This window comes from Humulus lupulus, chromosome 2 (genome assembly GCF_963169125.1).
Source record: "Humulus lupulus chromosome 2, drHumLupu1.1, whole genome shotgun sequence".
Taxonomy (NCBI): Eukaryota; Viridiplantae; Streptophyta; class Magnoliopsida; order Rosales; family Cannabaceae; genus Humulus; species Humulus lupulus.
This window is the reverse complement of record NC_084794.1, coordinates 36386461-36413239: the sequence shown is the minus strand read 5'-3', so window position 1 is coordinate 36413239 and position 26779 is coordinate 36386461. Positions and strand designations below refer to the sequence as shown.

Below are 26779 nucleotides of genomic sequence, written 5' to 3'. Positions count from 1 at the left end.
ATCCCTTTGGACCAAAATGGTCCAAAGTATCCACACGCATCATGTCCGATCGGACACCACCATTTCTACTCACCTCATTCAAGCCCAAGTTCACTTCTTCCATATCATACCCGATCGGCCACTATGTGGCTTTCCCCTTGAGTAAAACTTGAGCCTTATTCTTTTTGAACTTATTCGAACCAAGCTTAACAAGAGGTCTCCTAAGCTTAGGTCCGATCGGACCTACTGCTTTTATATCTTGAACCAAAATTCATACCTCCCTTTCACTTTCTTGGTCTTGGCACCAATTTAATTATATGGGTCTTTAAACTCAGGTCTGAGCCAAGCAACCCCCAGTCTAAATACTCTCTTCGATTGGGCGTATTTGGCTTGACCCTCTGTCCCATTCCTTAACTAATGTATTAGGCTATTACTAAGTCAGATCTCCCTACTAACTCATGCCACGTGTCCATTTCACCGCCACGTCATTCTTTCCAAATTTTTGGGATAACATTTGCCCCCCAAGTTTATTATATGATTTATTCACGTAATAAACTTTTTCTTCAGCTGACGCCATTATGAAAAATAATAACTGTTCATCTTCATGCAGCAGACCCACGATCACTTGCAAAAATCCACCCAAGATCGTGGGGAGAAAAATTGTCCCAGAATATCAAAGGTCCAAAAGTAAATGAAAAACCCACTTTTTTCCCTTCAAATATCCCCACTTTACATTCTCTTCTTCACACATACAAAAAAAAAAAATATATTCTAAAAACCCTTCATCTTCTCCCTTGGCCGAAACCCTCTCAAGGACTCCCTCTTCTTGCCAACTTTACAATCTTCAAGGGGAGCTCCTCATCTTCAAGCATCCTCCAAGCAAAATCAAAGCTCTCCAACCTTGGGTAAGTCTTCTTCTCCATGCCTCCTAGATTGCTACATTTTCTTTTCTAAAAAAATGCCATGGCCGAATATGCTTGTCCCTTGGATGTTCTTGAAGTTCTTGAATATGTCTTGTTCAATGTGTTTGTTCATTGCCTTGATGAGGTTTGTGGCATGGGTAACCCGAATTTTCCCTTAAGCTTTTAGGAATTTCAAGACATTTTTGGTATTTTGACATAAACATGAATATGGGTTTTGAGGGTTTTGATGGTGTAATGGGTTTTTAAGAACATGAAGAAAACCTTTCATTTATATGTTTTGATCTTGTTTTTTGTTTATGTAAATGATGGAATGTGTTTAGACTAGGGATTTTTAGGGCTTTGCCCATTTGGTTTGGATTCGGGGTAGGCAAAGTATGCCATTTAGGGACCATTTTGTACATGGTTTTTGCCCAGAAATTCTGGGCATAAGCGTGTGGTCCGATCGGACCACACTTTGTCCTCATGGTGAACCCATGTTCGATCGGGGATGATGAACCATGGTTCAAGCTTGAGGCGTGTATCTCTTCTGAACGAGATGAGACAACCACCTCCGATCGGGCCTCGAAAAGTTTCAGATAAATGTGTGGTCCGATCGGACCACACGCTCCTTCCTTCGCTTTTAAGTGCCCAAGTCTTTAACAGTCAATTCCGAACCTCCCTAGACACCCATGCCCGATCGAACCTGACTTGTTGCTGCTGGTGGCTAGGAGTTTTGGAGGCACGAGGCACACCAGGCGGATTCTCAGACCCTGGGTGCACATCTTCTCCTCGGGCACGCTACGCCCGATCGGACGTCCTAGGGACTTCGCGCGAGGCTCGTGCGGTGGCGAGGCAGGACGTCTTCTGGCCAGAATGTGTCTGATCGGACCATTTTTATTTTTCCTTGGTTTATACACCTTTGTGGTCATGTCCACTTAGTGCCTCTAGGCATCCGATCGGAGGTATAAAACCATTCCTTTGAGCCTAAAATGTGGTCCGATCGGACCACACCTAACTCCTTAGACCTTGGCTTCTTTTCCTTCCAAATGTATAACCAACCTCTGTATGTTACTACACACATAAGGAACTTAGCCTTATAGGAAAACCCCAAAAATGCCTCCTTCTATAAGCTTTAATAAGTTCAATACTTTAAGTACTTTTAGGCACTTTTGAGCATTAAAATTATATTTTCCATATGTGTTATATTTTTATAACTTGGACAAAATTTTCCAAGTATATAAATAATTCTTATTTTTGATGAATTTTTTCTGTATGGTTACTCACCTCCCCATTTTTTATTCATTTTTGTAGATGAATCGCTCTGACTATAGGGGAGGTGACAATCATACGAACTCCGAATCATCCGCCCCGCAAACAATCGAGACTCCCTTGAATAGCGATTCCTCACCAGGCTCGTCTACTGGTTACACTCCAGAGGACCGTCTTCGCCGCTTCAAGCAGATCCTCCCTCGCTCAGCCTTATATCTTCTTCACGAGGAACAATTTCTTCGACAGGCTTCTCAGTCGACGATGAGGGTGAAGCAATCTAACAGGCTCCCTCAGGAACACGATCCGCAGGTTGCCCGCAGAGCAGTACAGAAGGTGGCAAAGCGCAATCAAACCTGCACTACCACAGCTTCAAGAAAGCCTTCTCTGAAATTTGCTACTGCGATCCAGGATTTGGCTGTTCAGAAGCCACGTGATGAGGGAGAAGAAGAACCCTCCTGGTTCGTTGCCGAAGCCTCAAAACTTAATCCCGCTCTATTCCAGAAACACATTGAAGCTTTAGGCTTGAATGGGGCAAACGTGACGTGTCCGGGCTCGCATCAAAGAGCCAATAGGCCCGGTGGAAGGTACTGTGCCTGGTCCAGGCACCATGTACAAGCTGGAGCAACACTCCCGCTGCACATCTATTTCCGGTCCGTAGCAGACTACTTCAACATCTCCCCATTTCAGATCACGCCGAATGGGATACAGGCACTCTCTGCGCTGTATATTCTTTATTTTCTGAATGGTTGGGACGAGCCCACCCCTCATGAGGTGCATTACCTGTTTGATCTTCGGACCAACCCTTCTCACAACAACTCAGGTTTCTTCCATTTCTATCACAGGCATAGGGGGGTTACATATCTCAATGGCATCTCCCATAAGTCAAACGCCGGGAAATATCATAAGGAATACTTCCTCACATTGGATATTGAGGCCAACAACTTGGCTTTTACGCGCTCGGGTCCGTTTGAGCGACCATTGCCTACTGAAGGGATGTTTAGGCGGGCCAAGAAATTGGCTAACATGAGTCTTAAAGAGAAGGATGTAAAAAAGTTGGTCACGCTGGACCTTCTTCAGATGGTGAGTCTGGTGCCATGTGAGCAGGATCTGGTGGTGGAAAGTATCACCGGGGAGAACGACACGCCTGGTCGGTCTACCGAGGGCACAGAGCAAATGACTGATCGGCATTCTCCTGGGCCTTCTCCGCTTTCCCGTAGACCTGGCGACTTAGTCATTAGAGAGCCTGATCCTCAGCGTAGATCTACTATTCCCGCTCAACCTGGGAAAGGAAAAGCTATCCAGGTTGAAGGGGAACTTAGCTCATCCTCGGACGACGAGGATGAGTTCCTTGATCAGATCTTCAACGCAGGTAACACATGCTTAGTGAAAATAGGCATATTTTTATAATTGGTAATTAGAGAGTATCACAATTGTAGTATACACTTGCATATGTTTCATTATGTTTATTTCTCTAACAATCTTGTTTTTTCATCCTTGGCAGATTCAGACATGTTCAGAGATTGCGTTGCTTCAAAGAGGAAAACTGGTGATGGAAGTGGCTCTATGCCTCCACAGAAGATTCAGAAGGTAGTACCGCCAAGTCAAGGGAGGCAACCTGGGGGACCGACTACACTTCCGCCACTGACCCCCTCTTCCCTTCCTCCTTCTGCGAGCCTAACTCCTACTCACCAGGGTAGTTCGAGTGAGCTCTTTCGTGCTGTTAGCGACCTGGGCAAGGGGCTTCTTGAGGATATTGGCCGTGATGCATCGACGCTTCAAAGCCTAGACTCCTACCCTCGACTTAGTGTCGAAGTTGTCTTGAAGAGAGGACTCGCTCAATTGATGAAGGTAAGCATTTTTCCTCGAGATACTTTGTTATTAGTATTTTTACTTGTATTAACTTTTTGTCTTCCATGCAGTCACTTGTCACCATTGGTCATGCTCAGCTTCGAGCCGTGGATTACAAGGAGCTGATCAAGGTGCAGGACGATCAACTGGTGGAGGCCAGGTCCAAGCTGGAGCAAGCAGAGAGAACTATAGCTGAACGGGACGAGTCTCTCAAAAAGCAGGCTCAAAACAATGCTTCCTTGACAACTCAATTGGAGAAGCAATCCCTTGATATTAAAGAGTTAGTTCGAGACAATGAGAGGTTGATTAGCGAGAACGAAGAGCTGAAGCAAGAAAAAGAGCTTGACTTGATTCGCTTTGAGGAGGCCAGTTTTGACTGCTTCTATAAGGTCTGGAAGCTGAACAAGCCTCTTAATCTTGATTGTTTCCCCAAGGAGGCCCAAGCAGAGGATCTTGCCAGATGTGAAGCAAGAGCCGCTGAAGAAGCTGCCAACCCTCCTGCACTCGCCCCAACCTGCTCTGCTATATCATTTCGAGCGAGAGGAGCAGCTGATGCAGAGGAGGGAGTCGATCAACCCTCTAGAGGAGCTCGCCTGTGACTCCCTCTCATAGTTCATCACAGTCTACTTTACTTTGTATTTTGTTGCTCGAACTAGTGAGCTATTTTGACATTTAGCACTTTACTCTTTCCTTGCTGACAATTTCAAACTTCTAAGTTTTTATTGTGCATAGCAAAGTTTTTGGATGCCTTTAATTTCACATGAGAATTTAGTTTTTTTTTTTTTTTTTTTTAACTTAGAAATTTTTACCATTCCATAAGTTCACACCAAATGTACTTCCTCATGCTCTTATTGCTCTAACTTTTTATGAGCATAAATGTCTTGTTACACGAATATCAGTTTTTAACTTAGAATTTGAAAAATTCTAAGTTACTTAAGCTTTGTAAAACAAGTTAGCTTAACGGCTATTTTAGACTCCTAAACTTACAAGTCAGCCCAAAAACAAACATATTTGCTCGTGCTCTTATTGCCTGTGTTGAAATACATACCAGTATACCCTATGTGCCCCCCAAGTGATTGAGGGTGGATAAATCCTTGATCACTTACTACTTGATCGGATTTGTTCGAGTAGTTACTACTCGTGAAACACATGAAATATACGAAAATATATCAGTAGTTGACCACTACATAAATATTATCTAAACGTTGGTCCTCCATATTATGATACCGACCAGTTGAACACTGTCCAGTACATTAGTTTTTAAAAGACCTGTTTTGTTTAAATTATTATGACAGTTGAACACTGCCCAACAAAAATAATCAACACATATGCAAAGTTTGTAGCAAGGTACGACCACAACGCGTGTGGTCTCTTTTATTACTCGTAATAATAAATGACAAAACGTGTCTAACAACGAGTTCCAAACAAAATAACATTGTTCAAAATAATGCGACTGGGTAGCAAATAACCAGTTCACAAACAAAAAACTTAAATAACAAGTTAATCACTTGATACAAAGCTACTACTCTGCAAGTAGTATTTATTGATAATATTTTCTCAAGTGCTCGCCATTCCAGTAGTTTCTGATCAGCTCCCCATTCAATCGAGCAAGCTTGTAAGTGCCGGGCGGTAAGACCTGTTCAATTTGATATGGTCCTTCCCAGTTCGGTCCTAGCACACCAGCTGCTGGGTCTCTAACAAACACCTTCCTTAGGACTAAATCTCCGACCTGGAACTTTCGATCTCGCACTCTGGAATTGAAGTAGCGTGCCACTTTTTGCTGATGAGCTGCTACTCTGAGGCTTGCCTCTTCTCTTCTCTCTTCGAGGAAGTCCAATGATTCTGCCAACAACTGATGGTTCTCCTCTTGGTTGTAAACGGTCCTTCTATGAGAGGGTGGATCTATCTCCACAGGTAACATGGCTTCATACCCATATGCTAAAGAGAATGGGGTATGGCCAGTTGCCGTCCGAGCGGTAGTCCTATACGACCAAAGGACTTCTGGTAACTCATCTGCCCAAGCACCCTTAGCTTGTTCCAGGCGCTTCTTCAAAGTGTCCTTCAATGTTTTGTTCACTGCTTCAACCTGCCCATTGGCCTGAGGATGGGCCACCGAGGAGAAACTTTTGGTGATGCCATGCCGAGTGCAAAAATCGGTAAATATGTCGCTGTCAAACTGGGTGCCATTGTCAGACACTATCTTTTTAGGTAGACCATAGCGACATATTATATTTTTAACAACAAAGTCCAACACTTTCTTCGATGTAATCGTGGCTAATGGTTCGGCCTCAGTCCATTTAGTAAAATAATCTACTGCGACCACAGCGAATTGCACTCCTCCCTTTCCTTTGGGTAACTTCCCGATCAAATCAATGCCCCATACTGCAAACCTTGCACTGCAGCTGCTAGCATGTCAAGCTGGGCTTGGATAGCTGGTGCAACTGATGAGGTTCCAAGGTTTTGACCGCCTGGTCGGGCATTACCATCTGGCACGCCACCGTCAAGTATTTCTAATTGACTGGTAGGACGGTCCAGATTTTGCCCTTCGACCGGGACGGTCCTCCTCTTGTTGGTGATAACGTCCCTCAGATCCTTCTGAGAAGCATGCTCTCCTACCCGATCAAACACCGTACTCTTCGATTTCCCAGTGGGCTTACTACGTGGGACTTCATCTCTCCTGCTACGCCGCTGGTCGGGGTGCAATGGAGGCTTCTTGGCACGCTCTGGGCAGTGTTCTCCTCCTTGTGGGTTGTGGCCCTCCTTTTCCTTGGATTGGCTGGTTGGATGACTATCAGCCTCATCCCCCCCATGCCCATCTTTGAACTGAGAGGTCCTCTTCTCTCTAGGAGATTTATTTTGCTCCTGCCCAGGTGGAGTCTTTTTACTGCCCGATCGGTGACTTCTGGAGGGGGTTCTAGAGTGCTCCCCTTGGGTTGAGGTAGTGTGCGATCGAACTCCATCTCCCTCACTAGGTGGGTTATTACCACCCCTCCTTGGTCTATCATTACTCCTAATCCACGACGTGAGAACGTCAAATATGACGAACCTTCAAGAGAATGTAAACGACAACAGACGGTATAAACAAGAAAAGTAAATAACACAGAATTTTTATAGTGGTTCAGCCCCGATTGTCGGTAATAGCCTAATCCACTTAGAGTTGTGATTTATAAATCTATACTCAAGATCAGATGGACTATGCCAACTGAGTTTCTTCAGTATAAATTGTGAAAATACAAGAATTCTCTCTAATTTCAGCACTTTCTCTCTCTAGAATAGACAGACCCAATTTTATCTCTCTAGAAAGAATAAGCAGAAGGGGTCCCTCTCTCATCTCATAAGCTCTCTATTTATAGAGATGGGATCCTCAACTGATATCCCCTTATAATAGGGATATTTTATTATATTTATTACATTTATATTACAAATAAACATTCAAAATTCAAAATGTAACAAATTCCCCATTCGTGGGAAGAATGAGAGATTCCCGCGCATGTTGTTGAAGTTGTGTCTGACTTAGTCTCCTCTAGCTAGTTGGTCCACCTCCTACTCACTACCCATGCAAGTGCTGGTTAAACATGCATGGTGGTAGGACATGCTTTGGGTGGGTTGAACGTGCATGGTTCTCCTCGAACATGTACTCTCCTCTAGCATGCCATGTTCCTCCTTGAACCAATCTCCTTGGCTTCTCCTCGGACCAAGGTGGTTCGAGGCAACTTCCTTGGCACCTCACCTTGAACGACATTGAGGCAACCTCACCTTGGACAACATTGAGGGAACCTCACCTTGGACAACATTGAGGGAACCTCACCTTGGACAACATTGAGGGAACCTCACCTTGGACAACATTGAGGGAACCCCACCTTGGACAACATTGAGGCAACCCCCTTTAGCATCTCCCAAACATGTCCGATCGAACAGTGTATAGACTTTCCTTATGAAAGTCTAAGTCTCCATTCTCTTGCATGAGACTCCTCCTCCTTAGCTATTTACCTTGGGCACGTTCGAGCCAACACTTAGAAAACCTTGGGAGGCTTACCTCCTACACACCCTTGGGGTCTCCTAGGACCACACCCTCCTTGGGGTCTCCTAGGACCACCCTCTTAGCCCTCCTAGGAGGCACTCTCCTAGATGCATTCTCCTTAGCCTCCTAGGATGCATTCTCCAATTTTTGGGTATAACACAAGTGATTTGAGCTATTTTTCTTCATCAGATTCACCAAAAGACATTGTGAGACTTTTTCAATTCTTATTTTATTTCTATTATTAATTTCTTTTTAAATATTATTGTATTTTATATATATATCATGTTTAGAGATTATTGATATAAATATTTATATATACTATATAACCATATTTCATTCTATTATATAAATATATTGTTATCCAAAAAAATAGGCATGGATGACATGGCAAACATTTAATACATGTGGCTGACATCTGACAGAATTCGTGCTCGACTATCGACCAGGAAGACATCTATTGTCACAACGTTTGATCTCTATATACGACCAACCTGGTCGTACGCATGCTATACACGGAGAAAATCTTATGTAGTTATGATAGAATCCGAAATTATCTCCCATGATTTCCTGAGTATCTGATTATTTAGGAAATAATATCTGTAACAAACTAATGTGAATCTTCCTTGAGCCTATAAATAGAAAAAGATAGCTCAAGGGAGGGGGACTTTTTGCTTTCTGATTATCTGAGATTAGAGTGATTCTATTTGATATATTGTCTTGTTCCTCTAAGGTTGGTGAAACTCATTGAACCCTAGTTCTTTGATCACTCCTTTGAGTCTTATATCAATAATAAGTCAAGTGGACGTAGGTTGTTACCAGATTCTGGGGCCGAACCACTATAAATTCTTGTGTTCTTTATTGTTTTTGTCATCACATTCCTTTCAACGTATCTGTCCACATCAAGCAAATTTGACTCCGTGTCAGTTGGCCAAAATCAGGGTCAACATATATATATATATATATGGAAGAATTCTCAATGGTTTTTACCCATAGATGGGTACTAACAATTATGATGATGTGACAACATAGTGACTTGGTATAGCAAGTCACCAACAGGTAAATATTTTTTTTCTACATTAATTTCCAATTTAGTTATTTTTTTGTTATAATTAATGTTGTTTCCAATCAATGAGAGACACTAGCAATATTTAGAAATTGACATGTATTTGAAAAATAAAAAGTTTACAATATTAAATTTTCATAATAAATACATGTTTTTCATCAGCTAATCCTTCCAAAAATTTGAAAAAATCATAATTTATTTTTAGAAATATTAATTAACAACTATAATATATGGATCATTGATCTTAATCCAATGATTAATATTAAAGTAACCATCTATGGGTAGTAACCATTAAGAGTGCACTCATATATATATATTTTAAAATAGTGAACCAAATTTATTAAAATTATAGACAATATTTATAATTTTGAAACTAAGCAAACGTGCATTGCACTTTACTTCTACCCAGTATATATATATACACGGAAATTCAATTAAAAAATGACAAGTTTACATAAATATGGGGAAAATATATATAGTTTTTAAATTTATGGGGAAAAAAATAATTATACAAAATATAGAAAGTTTTGGAAAAAAAAAAGTTTACAATATTATAATTCTGAATCGAACCGCAACGCCGCCTACTACTCCATCAACTCCCACACCTCCACCAGCCACTCCGTCTCCTTCGGCTGCCACATCTGTGCCTCCTTTTACCACTCCCTCGCCGACTCCCTCGCCACTAGCGCCTACTACACCAGTTCCCTCGCCTCCCTCCACTACAACGCCACCTCTGGACTCATCGGCTTCTCCACCGCCACCATCGACGCCGTCCACAACTCCAGCGACTCCATCTACTCCGTCGAGGTCTCCTCCGCCCCCGTCTCATACCAACACGCCGAAAACACCTTCTAATCCGAGCCGGAGCCGGAGCTCGCCCCCTCCTTCTGGGTCCTCGTCAGCACTGGGACCCTTAAGTTCGCCGTCGTTGTCGACCGGGGTTGTGGTTGGGATAACTATAGGCGCAGTCACTATCTTAGTTGTGTTGAGCATTCTATGCGTTTGTTGCACCAAGAAGAAGAGAAGGGGACGCGACCAAGAAGGTTACTACGTTCCTCCGCCACCTCTTGGGTTGAAAGGTAATGTTTTTACTTTTTAAATTTACACAAGTTTTTTTTATTATTATTATTATTATTATTATTTAATTTTTGATCTTCATTGGATTTGTCAAAATTTTCAAAATATTGAGGCATGCAATTTGGTTTTATTCTTCATTCTTCTTCTTTTTCACATATGATTTTGTACTTCATATTTGATTTTTCTTGGTTTTTTTTTTCTTCCAAATCTGTTTAAGTAACCAGGTACCATGACACCTAATTTATTTTATTTATATCTGATTTGTTTTAGACCTAGCTGTAACCAGTTACAATAACGATTTATTTAGATTATTTTGTTTAGATTTGATTTTGTTTTCACACCTGACTAAGTAACCAAGTACCATGACAATTGGTTCTTTTTTTCATACCTCGCTGTAACCAGTTATGATTATGATCAGTTTAGATTTTTTGTAAGAAATCTTATTTTTTTTCAAGTTTGGCTAAGTAACCGGTTACCATCGCAACTGTCTTAGTTTTTTTTCATTTTTTTTTTCAGACTTAGTTGTAACTAGTTACCTTCACTATCAATTTAGTTTATTTTTTTCAAATATTTTTTTTTCTTTCAAATCTCACTAAGTATCCGGTTACAATTCAGTTGATATTTTGATAATGGTACATTACTTAAAAAAATAAAAATTATTTTTATAGTTGTAACCAGTTACTACAACACCTCTTAAATAATAAAACTGATTTTTATAGTTGTAACCGGTTATCACACATCATTAAAAAAAATGGACAGTGACATACGATTATTATCACAAAAAAAAATCCAAATTGTTTTGATAGTGGTAACCAGTTACTATGGATAAAATGTTGATTAAAGAAGATAAAAAATAGAAGAAAGGAAGAAGAAATGAGAATAAAAAGTAACTGGTTACACCTAGGTCTAAAAAAAATCAAATATGAATAAAATGAATCAGGCGTCATGGTACCTGGTTACTTAAACAGATTTGGAAAAAAAAAACCCAGAAAAATCAAATATGAAGTTTAAAATCAAAATATGAAGTTCAAATACGAAGGCCGATTCATTTGACTTTCTTACATGCCAAAAGAGTGGTTTTCGGAGGAGCAACTAAATGATTGCAGTGTCATAGAGGCTTCCTTTGTGAGTGACAGTACAAGAAGATTGCATGTGGAAGATTGTGAGTGACAATACAAGAAAATTACATGTGGCTGGATGAGGTCAAGTTATTTTGTATCTGATCTTTTTGTAAGGATATGCCTTGTATTTTCTTTTATTACATTACAAGACACTTTATTAAGTGTTTAACTGTAATTACATACATTCTGTATCTTTTGATGGTTCTTGAACAAAAACTGTAGAGAAGCTTTAGACTTTGTCTAGTCGGAAATAAATAAAGGTATATATGATTTAGATACTACTTTAATTTCATTTTTTTTATACTAATACATTTATTTTTATGCTTTATCCCATCTGATTGATAAAAAAATATTTTATCAAATATAAATGATAAAAATTAACACAAATAAATAAAAATTATAAAAAATAATCTCAAAATAATAAAAAAAATATGTACTAAAAAAGTATAAAAGATAAAATATGGTATACAAATAAAATTTTATAAATATATAGGAAAAAAACTCCTTGTAAACAAAAAAAATATACCATAAAAAGCTTAAAAAAAAAAAACTGCCATATTTTTCAAAATTTATAAAAAAATCCCACATTAACTGTAATTTCCGTTAAAAAATCATAAATTAGAAGCCCAATCCATACACGGCCCAACCAACCTTTTTACCCTAACCTCTTCCATGTCCCTGTCTCTCATTCTTACCCTAATTAACAACTGACACCTTTAATCTCTCACCTTCTTCTCTCTCGGTTCTCACCTTCAATCCCATACCCTCTCCCTCATTCATCACTCTCTCGTTCTCATCCTTGCTCTCTCTTGTGGTGGTCACCGCATGTATATTCGCGGCGGATGTAGACGACGCTTCTACGCGGACATGAGCAGCGGCGGCAAGACTCTCCGATGATCGTGAACGTGAGCTGAATATGTGTAGAAGTGGATCAACTCCTCCAACTGTTGAGGTCTCTTTAGTTTCCATGGGAGGATGAACTGATTGGTAAACTGGGTTTAGGACTTGGAAGCAAACAAAAAACCTTGCTGAAATTAATGGTGAGTTGATTCTATGGTCCTACTTAATCATTAGCTTTATTTACATACTGAAATGGATTCTTGTATATAGTAATTGCGTTTATTCTTCATGATAGCATGTGATAGGTCCCAATCAAAGCTGTATATGAATATATATATATATATAGATATTGTTATTCTCTTCGGGTGAGAACAGACCACACTATTAGGATTCAAAAGCTGCCTTTCTTTATTCATGAAATGAGTTTAAATACACCCAACGTCTAACAACTTTTCCTACTGTTAAGACTAAGAAAAATAAATATTATAAATAAATAACTTTCCATACGTTGCATGACTAACTTATTCCCTGACGACTAGGACTCTGGTAAAGATAAGACTAAGACTTTATTAAAAGACCATGAGCTAAGGACTCAGTCTATATACGACTTTATTAAAAGACCATGTGCTAAGGACTCAGTCTATATACTTCTGATTTGGCCGAATGATGCTTTGGGTTCTTCTTGGTTTATCAGCATGGCTATCGAATGTTGTTTTGAATAAGCTTATTGCTTTTAAATGATTTCTTTGTCATCAAGTATATTTTTCTAGAAAGCTGTAAATATTAGTATTTTGTTACATCCTTTGCAGTTATTTTGCACTACAATTTGTGAATTTTATTGTCATATAACTGCTATAATTTTTTTTAATATATTAGGGATGATTAGTATTGACACCCCAAATTTCAGTCTGTAATATGGTTTTAGATCCTGTACACAAAATACACTTTATTTCTTTCTAGGAGTATATATGCGTGGTTTTTATGATTGGAAATAGGATATATTGTAGAGTTTTATATGATATGTGGTTTTTTTTTAGAAACGGAGATAATGATTATTTCTGAGTTTGGTTTTGTATTTACCCATTGAATCTGATTTTTTTTTTTGCAGGTTTTATATTGGTTGCAAAATGAGTTTGGCATGTTTGCTTGCACATTGGTGACTCGGGCATGGTTTTTTTTTTTTTTTTTTTCAAATAGAAATCAGAGTTTTTATTTTCTTAGATTTGAATCTATATATATACCCTAGATATATACAAATTTACTTCATTTTATTTATATAATTTATTAATTATTTTTATTAAATTTATATTAATGTCATATAAATTTTAAAATAAATATTCCATTTTAATTAAATATTTTATTTATTTTTGTTTAAATTTATATTTGGTTTAGTTTTTAAATTTGGAGTGACAAGTAGAGATTATATATTATATATTTAATGTAATATAAAATATTATACGTGGATTTTAAATTTAAGTTTCTTGCTAGTTTTTTTTTAAAGAAAAACAATTTGTTGCTAATTCACAGTAGATTATATTATATGTTTAATATGATATTATTATAATAAGTGAATTTAAGTTTAATTAAATTTTATTTAAGTTATAAAACGTATGATTTATTATTTTTAAATAATTATTATTGTAAAATATTATATTTTAATTTGTTTAAGTATTTATTATTTTAAAATAATTATTATTGTAAAATATCTAAAAAATATCATATTTTCATTTGTTTAATTATTTATTATTTTTAAATAATTATCATTGTAAAATATCTCAAAAATATCATATTTTAATTATTTATATTATTTTATTTAAATTAAGTGTTTATAAACTGTCGTTAAATATAAGAACATTCTCTTAAATATAAGAATATTCTATTAAAGTTAATATTAAAAAAAAAAAAACTGTTAAAACAAAAAATTTCTGTTATCTACATACTTATTATATAGAAGAGATAGATTTGAAGAATAGAAATAGAAACTATGTTGATTGTAATAGGATGTTATTTGATTATAATATGTGTTTTGGATTTTATATTTGGAATATATTTTTTAATTGTATTATTTAATTAAATATATGAAATAATAATTATGATTTTAGTTTTATTATTTAATTAAATAATAATTATAAAACCTAAAATTTAATAAAAAAAAACAGAGACCTCATATGTAAACGGTCAAATATTTAATTATTTTATTTAAAAAAAATTGGAGACCCTTCAATGTCTCCCCTAAGGACTTTTAACATCTCTTATTGGGAGATATTGAAAGTCCTAATGGGAGACGTGAGATGTCTCCCAGGAGACATTAAAAGCCCACCTTTGATGACTTCATCTCTAACTTCTTCCTTAGTGATAGACATTTTAGATTTTTAATGTCTCTTAAATGAAGTCATAAAATTCTTATTTTGTAGTAGTGCATTAAACACAAGTCAAATAATTCACAATATTGATAGAAAATTCATAAAACTACATTAGATAATCATAAGGTTTCAAGAATGATCCATTAACACTCTAATATAAGAAATTAGTTCATGATAAACATAATCAAATCTATTAAACTAAGTATAAACATCACTACAATAGAAAGTAAAAGAAGAAAAAGAATGATAAAAACTAGTAGTTCTTCAATCCTTTGCCTCCACAAAGTGTATCCTTGAGTTTCTCCTTCAAAAATCATCATAATGCTACTTATATAGTTGTTTGTGTTTTGAATGTGAAACTCCACTTTTGCCCGTGTTTAAAATGCCCAAATTCACACTTTGACTATCTGAGGCGCTGTGACCCCATAATGAAGCGTCGCAATCCGTGTTCAAGAATTGAAATCTGTCTTGTCTCTGCCTCAACAAGCGCCACAACTCAGAAAAGGTAGTGCCGCGACCCCCCACTTCTCAGAATTTTGGTGTCTCTGTCTAATCGCAGCGCCGTGACCTTTAATACTTAGCACCGCGATTCAAATGTCTTTATTTTTTCACCAAATCACATCTTTTCGAGGCCAAACATGGTCCATTTATCAATTTTTCCATAAACCCTGAAATATTGTCAAACACAGGCAAGAAAAGCATCATACTGCACAAACATAACTAAATAAGTTCAACAATTTCCTTAAACAACTCTCTAAAACAATATAAAAACTACTCTATCATGAATGAGTTTCAATAATTATGAAATTGAAAAAAATAATTTAGAGATAATAAAAAAAAAAGTAGTAATTATAATAAATCTAAATAAGCTCAAAAATTTCCTAAAACAATATAAAAACTACTCTATCATGAATGAGTTTCAATAGTTATGAAAATGAAAAAAATAATTTAGAGATTATAAAAATAAAAAAATTGAAAAAGTAGTAGTTGTAATAAATACTCTTAAAACTATACCTTATGTACTATTGTGTGTGCCAGTGTAGGATGGAGCACAATTTGGCCCAAGTGTGCATGTGTAGGATGGATCGCAACCTGGGCTGAAAATGTGTGGCCCAGATATAATTTTGTGCTTCCACATATAATTTCCTTCTATATATATATATATATATTATATTATCAGTATACACTGTTTTTATTCACATGTTTTCGAAGAAGAAAATTTTGAGTGCAATACTATTTTAGAGACTTTGAAAAGATTATTTGAGATTAAAGACAAACATAATTTATTAAATAACTAACTAATAATTAATATTTATTCATATATGTTGATAGTTTGTAAACAAAATCCTCTTCTAAAGTTCTAATTATACAAGTAAAATTCTGCAGAAATTCTTTGATCAAAGTAGCAACCTCTTCTTTCTTAACCACCTACATTAATATAATTAAAATGAATTAATCATTTCTGTATATATGATAATACTGACATCCAAAGCAAACTAATAAAAGAATACATTAAAAAACAGAAATAAAATGGATTAATCATTAACATAAATCTCAACATTAAAACTTGTTTCACGCTTCCAATACTCTGCAGAATGATAAAAGCAACCCAGAGAAGCTATTTAAACTATCCATTTCAGTATTTAAAAGTTAAAAAGAACCATAATATTGTAAATAAAATATAGATCATATAAACATAAATAAATTAAAAATGAATTTAGAACTCACGTACCTATTATGAGAGAGAATATTACCAGTCTCTGAACTCAATCTCTTAATCCAAATCTATGAACCGAACCAACAGATTTTCCAATATCTAAACCCAAGCGCACCTTTGCGATTGGCCTTTTGTTATGCCCAAACCCGTGCGATTGCCAAGGATGCCGAAATTTGAAGAAGAAGGAGGCGATTCTAGAGAGGTTACGGTGAGAGTTGATGCCGAAGGGAGCTGAGAAGATGAGATGGTGAGAGTGATGAGAGAGGAGGGTTGAGAGTTACAGAGAGTTAATTAATAGTCGAAAGTGATGGGAGAAGAAGGCTGAGAGTTTAAGCCCTGAAAAAAAAATTGAAAATGCTGTACAGATCGGTAAAGATTTGGCGCGGCGCATGGGATTTTTTTTTAATAGGCTCTATACCGACGAAAAATTTAAAAATAAACTTATGGTGACAATTAAAAATGAAAGTGCTAGCATAGATGCATATTTCTTATCCATTTCTACTGTCACTAAAAATCTGAACTTTTTGTGACATTATCTCCAAAATTCATCAGCAAAAGTAACATTTAGAGGCACCCAAACACATTTCGTCACTAAATCTCTTAATTCTTGTAGTGATACAGATTATTTACTAGATTTTCTTCGCTATTAGTTTGCGAATATCTATGAATTTTCTTCACAAAACATCTTAGAAATTACAAGCATGAACAAATGAAAAAAACCAAATAAGTCACTATCAACATTTAGTTAAAGTAGTAATGATATGTGCATTCAAAATATGCACACAAACAATATTATATACATAAATGTTGCACTATTTTTTTCTAAAAGAGTGAATTCCAATTTAGATAAATATAATTAATTCAAATTAAGAATTATTATTTTAAAAAGCAGTCTCACATTATTGTGTGTAATATTTGAATGCATATTTTTGATGCACATATAATTTACTAATAGTAACATTAATCTTTAAGAAAGAATGTCGAGTGGACAAGGATATCAACAGACAACTTCGTCTTTATTATTAACTCAACAAACACTTATCTTAAAATAATATACAATTAATGGAAGTCATGGTCTTACGTAATTAATATGATTTATTTTTATTGATTTAACAGCTTTAAGATGGTTGTTGATTTTTTTGTTTTGTTTATATTATGTAATTGTTAGATAATAAAATATAGACATATGAACAATTCTATATCCCATGTTCAATACACGATTCTTGAATTTATGAGGTGGCAAGCCCTACGTCATAGGATCAGCAATCATCAATTCAGTGGCAATGTGTTGAATGACCACTTTATTTTCTTTAACAAGTTCTCTCACGGCTAAGTACTTTATGTCGATGTGCTTGCTTCGACTACCACTTTTGTTGTTCTTAGCCATGAATACAATAGCTGAATTGTCACAGAACATTCTCAATGGCCTAGATATGAAATCTACAACTGTAAGACCTGAAATGAACTTGTTGAGTCTAGTTTTTGTCATGTTTAGGTGGTGTTTTAGGTAGTCTTTTATGTCACTTTTCTTTCATTTAGTGCGGGTTTATGCTGTTGCTTGTTTGTTTTTGTAGTTTTTGTGAATAACAGGAAGATTTGAGTACTTGGAGGAAAAAGGTCCAAAAAGAGAAGAAATATCCAAGTTTTGATAATATTTTTGACAAAGGATGGATCTCAATATGATTTGGATGCGTTGGTGATTTTTCGGGCTTAAAAATGCAAGAATTGAGAAATGTCTTAAGGGCCGCGGCATGAGCACTGTAGAGCTGCGGCTAGCCCTTGAAACAGAACCTATGTTTTGGGGGAGAAACTTGAGCTGCAGCATGGCTAAGGAGAGCTGTTGCGAAGATTGAGGCTACGCAAGTATACGTAATCGCTTTTGTAGTTTATTCCGGTAAGACTGATATCGTTCCCACGGAGACTGATTTATCAATTACCAAATAATTAATTTTTTAGTTTCTATTTGACTAATGAAAACTAGATTTGTGAATTTTTAAAACAAGAAAATAGAAATAAATAAAAACGGCAGAAATCAAATAATAACAAGAACACAAAGATTAAATTCACTGTAAAAAAATTAGGAATCCTAATCTTCTCTACTATCCACTCTATTATTCTTTAATTCAATTACTACTGAAATTCTTCTCATTGAAATGATAGGCTATTCGAGTTAAGAAATAGAAAACTCGACCTACTGTGAATTCCCTATATTTCTATGGTCAATTCAAACAATAGGAAGCAATGAATACAACCATAAATCACATAAACCAACTTAATACTCTCGTTCTAAATTGAAATCTATGTCTATTCAATTTTAGCATATTCAAATCTCACTTTTCAGATTTTGATTCAAATTCATAATTCATATGTAAAAGGTGATCAATCAATTACATACACAATAAACACAAACTAAATAGATTTCAGATGAAGAAGAAATAGATAAATGCATTAAATCATAATAGAGTTTCAAGAGAGTCAATTAGAAAACCTAAACAGAATTTAGTTCATAAACATCACTAAGAAATCCATAAATCTGAAATTAACATAAACTAAAAAATAAAAAGAGAAGAAAAGAAACTCTAAATGATAAATCCACTTCTCAGCCTCCTCTCCTAGTCAAGGTCTGCAAAAAGTGCCTCATTTTCTCTCCTTAATCATAATTTAAACCTAATTAGCGATTTTTTAAACATGAAAGGACCAAAACACCCTTAATTAAAAATCTGCGTTTTTCTCATTTGTAGACATATCCTGCGGTTGCAGGATGTCATTCCTGCAGTCGCAGGAATGCTTTAGAAATGCAAAAACTTCTCTGGAGTTGCGGCCGCAAGACACATTTCCTGCGGTCGCAGGAAGTTCTCCGAAACACCGTTTTCCACCAAATTTTGTCATTTTGTCGATTTTTCCACCATGTTTCCACACCTAAGTCACCTAAGCCCTTCGACACCTGAAAACATACAAAAACTAGCGTAAAATAGAACAAAACAAAACAAACACCTAATACTTTATCTGAAAAACACATAGATAAATGAGTCTAAAACTCATTTATCAAGAACCGCGTCATAGAAGGGCCAAAAACCTAGAAATCAGAGACACGGGCTGCGGCATGGTACATGTAGAGCCGCGGCCTGGCAGTTTAGATCCGTGAAGATTTAAGACATGGGCCGCGGCATAGTACATGTAGAGCTGCGACCCGCCTCTTCAAAAACTGAAAAGATTAGGTTTTATGAGGAAGAGAAAAACGAGAAAGGGATATACGGATTTTTGGAATGTCTTGGAGGCTAAGAAGGTTGGGAGAATTCAAAAACTGCATGTTTTTCATCTATTTTCTTATGTTTTTTTTGTAAATTTCTTTGTGATTGGAATTATAATTATGAACTAATTTGCTGTTTAGGATTTTTAATTGAATCACTTGAATTCCTATTATGAATTAATGCAATTTCAATTTTCTTCTTCAATCTCTTTTCAATTCCTTATAACCTGTTCTTATTGATTGATTATTGATTGGCCATCTATAGTCATTATATATATGTTTTTGAATTAAAATTTGAGAAGTGCGATTTGAATTTGCTTTGGTTATATTGGACATAATTCTAATTTGGAACGAGAGTATCTAGATTAATTATGTAACTATTTATTGAGTTGTTGAGATTAATGCTATCTTTGTGATTCAATTTACCATAGAAATATAGGAAATTGTCACTTAGGTTGAGTTTATAATTCATAATATGATTATAGGTTGTTTTTGTCAACTCGTTAATTGAATAGGCAGAAAGAGAAGAATTTGGTATTTTGTATTAGGGAGTGATAGGGAGGATAGTTGATGAGATTAAATATCCTGATTATTCTTTCATTGTTTAAATCCAAGGTTTTGCTGTTATTTGTTGTTTTATTTAATCTTTAATTATTGTTTCTGCATTTTATATTTTATTTTTCTTTGTCTATAAGAATCGAAATTCTAATTGAGCAAATAGAAAAATAGATTAATTGACTGGTAATTGAGGATTCAGTCCTTGAGGACGATACTTGGTTTTACCAAGATTATTACTAAATTGTGATACGTGCACTTGCGTAGCATATAAAATCCGCAACAAGTTTTTGGCGCCGTTGCCGGGGATCGAACCCGGGTCTCTCGGGTGAGAGCCGAATATCCTGACCAACTAGACTACAATGGAAATTAAATAAAGTGTTGTTGGAGCATTGATTATGAGTTCTTAATCGATGGAAAGCAGGTGAATTAGGGGCTGGTAATTAAATGCAATGTGGGTTGTTTGATTGGTTTTTGATGTGCTTATGGTATAATGAAGCCTAAATGTCTTTTTATCTACCTTTACCTAAGCCAAAATGTTATGAACCTTAAAAGTCATGTTGATTCCAAAACATGTGTTGTTGACATTAGTGGAGAAAGGAAAGTATGCAAGCATATTGAATATTGGTTAGCAGATTGTTGAATGAGTAAGACATGTATGATGCATTCTAATTGCTCATTTTGTTATTTGCAAATCATATTCTAATTTCCAATTGAGGCATTTGTGTTAATTTTTAGAGTGATTGGACTAAAATTCTGGTTGTAAAATGCAGTTGATATTTTGCAAAAGATGACAATTGATGTGGGCCGAGTCATTCGTTACAGCATTCGCAACATCAGTAGATTCAATACTACCGTTGGTGTTGCTCATGGTACTTTTATCTCGACCCTGTGTGCTACTTATGATGTATCGGTCTTTGCTGGTGATCTAGTTCGGAAACCCATGGGGCCAATTAATCAGACTTTGTTTGATGCGTTTCATTCGGCCTCTCTTACCCCGCCGTCACCTGGGCAACATTATAAGCGTCGACGGGCTGATGAAGTAGCTGACACTGACCATGTGGAGGAGGAGGGAGCTAATGACGCGGGCCCTAGTAACCCACCTTCAAATTTGGCACTTGGTGGGCCTATTGAAGAGCACACTTAGCGCACGCATGATCGATTGGATTATGTAACGACCCGAATTTGCTAATAGGGCTTAGGGCCTTGATTAGTGTGCCTGAAGGGCAATAAATGGATTATTATGTTAATATATGAATTAATGTGAATATATGATTATGATGCATGTTTAGTTGAGTTAAATGTGCATGTGGGCCTCGTCTGGATATTAGGGGCATAAATGTGATAAATGCTATATATATGTGATATGTCTGTGCAGCACGATCCGAGACAACCTTGGGGAGCGGTTTGCCAGAAAGTCACAACGGGGTTGAGAATCCGACTCGGGGCGAGTCAAGGGGTAATTTGGGTATTGGATATATTATGGGGTTATCGGGTTATGAAAATAAATATTTGGAGATATACTTGAGGTTAGAATGTCTAGGAGGGAATATTTGGGAAATTTACCATTTTGCCCTCGGGGACGTTTTGGTACCCTGAGCCTTGAGGTAACCCTATAGACTTAAGTTAAGTAAAACAAAAAGGAAGAATTATTTAGAAACTTTGGGAAACCGACATATACCTTTCTTTTCAGTTAAGGATAACTTCTCATCACTCTCTCTCTCTCTATTTTTCTCTAAGGCATATCAAAGGGAAATTCTGGTGGAAATAGCCAAGGATTGAGGATTTTGAGCTGTTAGAATTAAGGAGTTAAAGCTGGGCACTTGGGGAAATCAGTTAAGAAGCATAGCACAGCAAAGGTAAGCTCTAATTATGGGGATTATGCTTGGATTTCAGTTGTGTTTTTGGGTTATGCATGTGGGTAGAACTTGATCTGTTTTTGGGTATTTTAGTTGAGTTTTGGAACAGGTTTTAATGGGGTTTTGATGTTGATATTGAGCTGGAATGTTTGTGTTAATTATCTGGGATTGTTAGCTAAGTTGTGGGTGAATTGGCTTCAGAAAAATGTAGAAAGTAGATGAAGAATTCTGGGTTGGAGGTGAGGGCCGCAGCCCTAGGATGGGTATGCCGCGGCCCGTGTGCGCGCGGGGCCATGGGAGGCCGAGAAGTTCATGCGCGCCGCGGTGCTTGGTGTGCACACCGTGGCCCGTGTGGGTGTCAGTGAGGTGCTAGCCTCTATTTTGAGGCTAGCAGCGACGCTTGTGGGCAGGGCCGCGACTCTTAGAGCTAGTTTGTGTTTTTAAGGGTGTTTAGGCTTGGGAACTCAATGGTTAAGGCTCGGGATGGATTTTATCACCCAGATTGATAGAATTCAAGGTCCTAGAGGTTAGAGTTAAGGCTCGAAGTTATTTAATGGATTAGAACTTGATGGATGGATATTGTTAATGTGTTGTGACTAGGGTTTCGGCGAGGCTCAAGTTACAGGACTGTGCTCGGGACATCGGTGCTTGGAAAGCTCGGGACTCAGGTAAGAAAACCTTGTTCCCATAGAGCTTGTATGCAGGATTGTGCCCAATGTGTTTGAACTGCAAGGCATAGCCCTTTGACTGAATTTTCTAGAATTCTGTACTTGCTTATTATGCTATGAATGCTATTATGTGAATGATCGGCAAGAGCTGGGAACGGTGTGGGCCGAGGTCGGCAGGGGCCAGGAACGGCGTTAGGCACGTTGAGTACAAGGATGAGTATGGCAAGGGGCTAGGAGCAGCGTTGAGCACATGAAGTGCGAGTTGCCAGGGCGAGTCCCTAAAAGGATACCTGGGATATCCTCACGGTGTGGACCGCGAGCCCAGGGCTTGGTAAACGCCTGGGACAGCTAAGCTGTATATGTTTAGCCCATTGGTGGCTTGTTTATATGCTTGATATATGTGTTGCATATGTTATCTATTTGTGGATTTTCTTGCTGGGCTTTGGCTCACAGATGCTTTGTGGTGCAGGTAAGGGTAAGGAGAAAGCCAACCGACCATGAGTGTAGCAGGCGTGAGGCGGCGTGTACATGTTGGGCCAGCCTGGCTGCCACAGCCAGAGGATTTTTGGGGATGGTTGTAAATAAACTTAGATTTTGTCGTTTAGTCGACTTGGTTCGATTTATATGATGTAAATGTTTCTAAACTGTATTTTGGGATCCCAGGTGTCGAACTTTTATGATTTTCAATGAAATGGAATTATTTCTAAAGTTTTTCCTCTGTTTATGGCTTAATTACACTATTTGTTTTAAAACTTCGATTAGCGCATTGAATGCACATTTTTAAACTCACTTAGTAACGACTCTAAGGAAGTAGGGCGTTACAGAATATCTCATTCGCCAAAATCAATATTTAATCTAGTCGCATCATGCGCAAAATCAACATTACAATGACTACTTGGTACAACAGAATGAGTACGGGCGGGTTCATATAGAAAAATTGAATGCCTTAGTCACTAGGTGGACTATGAGTTCTGCTGATGAAAACTACTTCACTCCTCCGCCCCAGTTCAATCCATACAACCCACCACCACCACCACCTCCACCATACTGATGTGGCGTGCTTTATGAGGTAAGTCCTCTTTCCATAGTCTTCATGTCACATTGGGGACAATGTGAAATTTAAGTTTGGGGGAGGGGCTTATCATTTTCACTTTGTTTTTATATTTATTTTTATTTATTTTGTTATTAATATCGTTTGTCATCATCTGTGAAATAGTAATTGCGTGAATAACCGTGTGCTTGGTTGATTACTCTTTGGATTAATTTTAATACTTTTTGGAAATTTGAATATGTTGTGTAAATGTGGATAATTAGCATATGTTATACATGTTTTACTTGGGTATGAGGAATGAATTGTGGAATATGATAGAACTTGCATTACTTGTCTTTTGAGATGAAATCCTTGATGACATGTGTTTTGGAATATGATTTAGGCAATCTTTTGGAACGTTTGGGCCTTTCAAGCTTACCCTTATCATTATTGTCCCTAGTTTTCCTATTTGTGCCTTAACTTGTTTGATTGATTGTTTAACCACTTCATTAAGCCAAAAATGTACCAATTATTATTTTTCCCTGTCCTGTGAATTATGCCATAAGCTTAGAAATAAGTTTGGGGGAACGAATTGTAATTGGGTAAAAAGAAAAAGAAAAAAAAAGGTATTGGTGTGAGTGGATGAACGATGTAATTTTTCGATTAAGATAAGTGTAAAATGTAAAAGTACTTGCAACATCACTATATGTCAATATTTTTTTTTCTGAAAGAAAAAAAAAAGAAGAAAAAAAAAAACAAGTGATGAATAATTAAATAAAGTGATGTTGGAGCATTGATTATGAGTTCTCAATCGATGGAAAGTGGGTGAATTAGGGGCTGGTAATTAAATGCAATGTGGGTTGTTTGATTGGTTTTTGATGTGCTTATGGTATAATGAAGCCTAAATGTCTTTTTATCTACCTTTGCCTAAGCCAAAATGTTATGAACCTTAATGTAGAGTCCAAGAACTTTACTTAGCTAGTTAGATAATAGTATAATAGTAATAGTAGTAGTATTTTTATGACTGTGGACTTTGGTTCAGACCGGGATTTATTTGGACACTCATAGTAACACTTGTAGATTTTCTAAGTTTAACCTATAGTTTAAGAATATTAATTTTAACCTAAGGTCTGATTAATATAACTGATATTGGTGGTTATAAATATTATATTATAAGGTTTAGATAGACCCAATAAGAAAGTAACACTTGTCATGTGTATGTTAAATGATAATTAAGTATATTTGAGGAATAAGTTTATTAAGAGTAATATTTGAATATCCTAGGGTCTATCAACAGCTTTGAAAACGTTAGGGAACTTAGTCAAGGCTGTTTACTCAATTCAAATTAAGCTAAAATTGTGTAATTTCGTGTTTAAATATTCAGCGTATGTCGATATATCGCAGCTATGGGGTGCGATATATCGCAGTACGGGGATACGAAAAACACGAAACTTCGTACGATTGCCTCGAGCATGCTGGCCTAGGCGATATATCGCCTACAGGGGGCAATATATCGCCTCCTTCAGTGCATTTTGAAAGTTTTTGAAAATGTTCTCAATTAAAATCTTTAACCTCTTGATAAGTCCAGCATCTTTCTGAACGAGTCTTCAGCCTCTGCTGAACGATAATTCAAATATTTTTCACTTAAAAAGCCATTATTTTTATTGAAGTTAAATGAAGATCTTTTCATTCATAAACTCTATAAATAGGACCTAGTACCCAGCCATTTATTCATTCATCAAACTAAGTTCAGAGGCTGCAAGTTGCTAGATTATTGTGAGAGTATAAACACTTGGGTTGGGGATTATAAGCTTGATCATTATAAGCTTACCAAAAACTTGGGAAGTAAGGTTTATAGCACATTTCGGTTCAAGGTTTAGATTGGTCATAGAATCATTCAAGGTATTCCAAACTCTAGCTCATTTGGTATTATTTCTCTTTAAGTTCTTGTAGTTTTCTATTTAGCACCCTAACTTTATTCTTTATTCTTGGATAGGAAATCTAAGATCTTGAGCATAAGGTTTTTGGTAAGTATATTCTTAATGGTATAGTTCTTCCATTCTTTTCATCTCATTCTCTTTAGTATACTCACCCTTCCATTTATGGTTTTTAGGAGTGTTCCAAAGTCCCTAAACTGTTCTCATATCCCGGTATTTTTGGTAAGGAAAATAGGATAGGATTTATGTGTTATATGATTTATATGATATGATAAATGTTATCTTATGATTATGTGTTATGTAATATGCTATAATATGTATAATTGTAGACTTGGGCATATGACCCGTACAACTAACAGGCCCTAATAAATTATGGGCATATGACTTGCTTAGCTAGCAAGCCCCACTAATCTAATGGGCATATGACTTGTTTAGTTTATGGGACCCCAAGTAATAATGGCCATTATAGTATGTACGTGACATATGTGTTATGATATGTTTTATGTTACATTATGAAATTTATGTATATGGTTTATGTGTTAGATTTTCCTTGATGGGCATTAGGCTCACTCCTTTATGTTTATATGTGCAGGAAAATAGCTTTGATGGTGGGAAGGGTTCTTGGTAGTTTGGGCATGTGTATTGAGGCAGAATGGAATCAAAGGACCGAGAGTTCGATTCGAGGATGAAGTTTCTTTACTTATGGTTTTATGTGTATTTTTCCGCACTTTATTATGTAATCCCTTTTAATTACAATTATGTTATGTTTTGATTTTAAAACAATGGGATCCCATATCCTACTTTAAATTTTATGTAAGTTTAACATTTATTTTTACAATTTTTTAATAAAGTTATGATCATTTCACTTGTAACTTTTATTAAGGATTAGTGTCTATGGATAGTTTTCGTTAATGGTCCAAAGTCTAGAGTAGTTGGGTCATTACACTTAAAAGTCTTGTTGATTCCAAAACATGTGTTGTTGACATTAGTGGAGAAAGGCAAGTATGCAAGCATATTGAATATTGGTTAGCAGATTGTTGAATGAGTAAGACTTGTATGATGCATTCTAATTGCTCATTTTGTTATTTGCAAATCATATTCTAATTTCCAATTGAGGCATTTGGGTTAATTGTTAGAGTGATTCGATTGAAATTCTGGTTGTAAAATGCAGTTGATATTTTGCGAATGATGATAATGTGTTGTGGATAAAATGGGGGCTTAACTATTTGTGTGTCCTGTTATGTTTTAAGTCTGAAGTCAATCTTTACTCGAGGACGAGT

The 26779-nt window shown here is 36.3% G+C and overlaps 1 long non-coding RNA gene and 1 other non-coding gene across 2 annotated transcripts; both read right to left on the bottom strand.

The window, feature by feature from the left end:
• Nucleotides 1–14569: 14569 nt before the first annotated feature.
• LOC133817668 (uncharacterized) lies at nt 14570–16701 on the bottom strand. Its single transcript, XR_009885633.1, has 2 exons — nt 16216–16701; nt 14570–15911 (listed from the first exon to the last, which is right to left on the bottom strand). It is a non-coding gene; the product is annotated as an uncharacterized LOC133817668 (long non-coding RNA).
• Nucleotides 16702–20299: 3598 nt separating this feature from the next.
• TRNAE-CUC (transfer RNA glutamic acid (anticodon CUC)) lies at nt 20300–20372 on the bottom strand. The gene has a single exon. It is a non-coding gene; the product is annotated as a tRNA-Glu (tRNA).
• Nucleotides 20373–26779: the final 6407 nt, after the last annotated feature.